This window comes from Dioscorea cayenensis, chromosome 10 (assembly GCF_009730915.1).
Source record: "Dioscorea cayenensis subsp. rotundata cultivar TDr96_F1 chromosome 10, TDr96_F1_v2_PseudoChromosome.rev07_lg8_w22 25.fasta, whole genome shotgun sequence".
Taxonomy (NCBI): Eukaryota; Viridiplantae; Streptophyta; class Magnoliopsida; order Dioscoreales; family Dioscoreaceae; genus Dioscorea; species Dioscorea cayenensis.
The window spans coordinates 19,211,427-19,213,027 of record NC_052480.1 but is presented as its reverse complement, the minus strand read 5'-3'; the positions used below and the strand labels follow the sequence as shown (position 1 = coordinate 19,213,027).

Sequence of the window (1,601 nt, the reverse complement as noted above, 5' to 3'; positions counted from 1 at the left end):
GACTGATTCAAACCGTGTATTTGCAGATTGAACAAATCTAGCGAAGTGCTTCTCTAAATCCATCATTCGGGTTTCCAAGCCTGAAATTCTGTTTTCCACTTGAGGGGCTTGTTGTTGTTGTTGGAAACACGGTGGCCCCATGGCCTTTTGTGGTCCTTGATTACTCCATGAAAAGTTAGGATGATTCTTCCAACCTGGATTGTAAGTATTGCTATATCGGTTCCCTTGAGGTCTCATGCCATTACCTACAAAGTCAACGTTTTCCACTAAAGAAACATCACCAATAACGATCGGGCAATCGGAGGGAGCATGTCCTCCACCACAACCGGTGCAATTGGTCACGACCGCGACTTTATTCGAATCTATGAGATCTAGCTTCTTACTAAGACTCTCTACTTGCGCCGCCAATGAGGTTACCGCATCAATTTCATTGAGACCGGCCACCTTTTTCTTCTCCCTAGCATTCCATTGGTAGCTATTTAACCCCATTTCCTCAATTAATTGACGAGCCTCATCGGGAGTTTTGCTACCTAAGGTACCTCTTGCTGCCGCATCTAAGAGTTACCTTGTACTTGGGTTCAAACAATTGTAAAAGGTTTGAACAATCATCCACTCTAGGAATCCGTGTTACAGACACTTTCTCAGGAGTTCCTTGAACCTTTCCCATGTCTCGAATAGAGACTACAATTCCAACTGAACAAAGGACGAGATCTCATTCCTAAGCTTTGCTGATTTTACGGGAGAAAAATAACGGGCTAGAAAAGCTTCTGCCATCTCCTCCCATGTAGTAGTTGATGCTCTAGGTAATTAGTGTAGCCACTGCTTCGCTCTCCCCTTCAAGGAAAATGGGAAGGCTCTCAATTTGATGGCATCATCCGTCACCCCATTTATCTTCAGCATATTGCACATCTCGAGAAAGCTCTCTATGTGACTATTTGGATCCTCATCTGCCAAACCGTTGAATTGTGCAGACTGCTGCAGCATATGGATGAATGCCGGCCTTAGCTCGAAGTTCTGAGCTGTAATCAGAGGACGTATAATACTTGATTATGTCCCCAACACTGAAGGTCTAGCATAGTTGGATAGTGTTCGCTGTTGCTCATTCTGTCCTGCCATGTTTTTAGATTCTTCTGCTTCAAAATCAGCTGAATTATGTTGTTCTTGCACTGGTTCTTTCCCTTTTCTTCTAAGTGTACGTTCAAGCTCAGGGTATCCTTCAATCAATATTGATGGATTCCCTCGGGTCATAACCTAGAGCTGCACCAAAAAGAAAGAAAAAGAAAATCAGAACAATGATAGAATAAGAAGATGTGAAATAGAATGTGTGGTGAAATAGCTAAGAAAACAAAGTGCAAAGTATTTCTAAACACCTAGCTCCCCGGCAACGGCGCCAAAAACTTGACAAGATAACCTTGCGTATATCCCGCAAGTGCACGGGTTTGTCGAAGTAATAATCCCGGGTGAGCAAGTATCGAATCCACAAGGAGTAGGGAATAAAAATACTTAATTTGATTCTTAGCTATGTAAAAGATCAATGATAATGAGTGTGACAATGATTCAATTATCAACAGTAAAAGCAACAAGTAAGAGAGGAAAAGTAA

The 1,601-nt window shown here is 42.2% G+C and overlaps 1 non-coding gene across 1 annotated transcript; it reads left to right on the top strand.

Annotated features, from left to right (window-relative positions):
• Positions 1 to 619: 619 nt before the first annotated feature.
• Positions 620 to 726, top strand: LOC120271384. Its single transcript, XR_005539995.1, has one exon. It is a non-coding gene; the product is annotated as a small nucleolar RNA R71 (small nucleolar RNA).
• Positions 727 to 1,601: the final 875 nt, after the last annotated feature.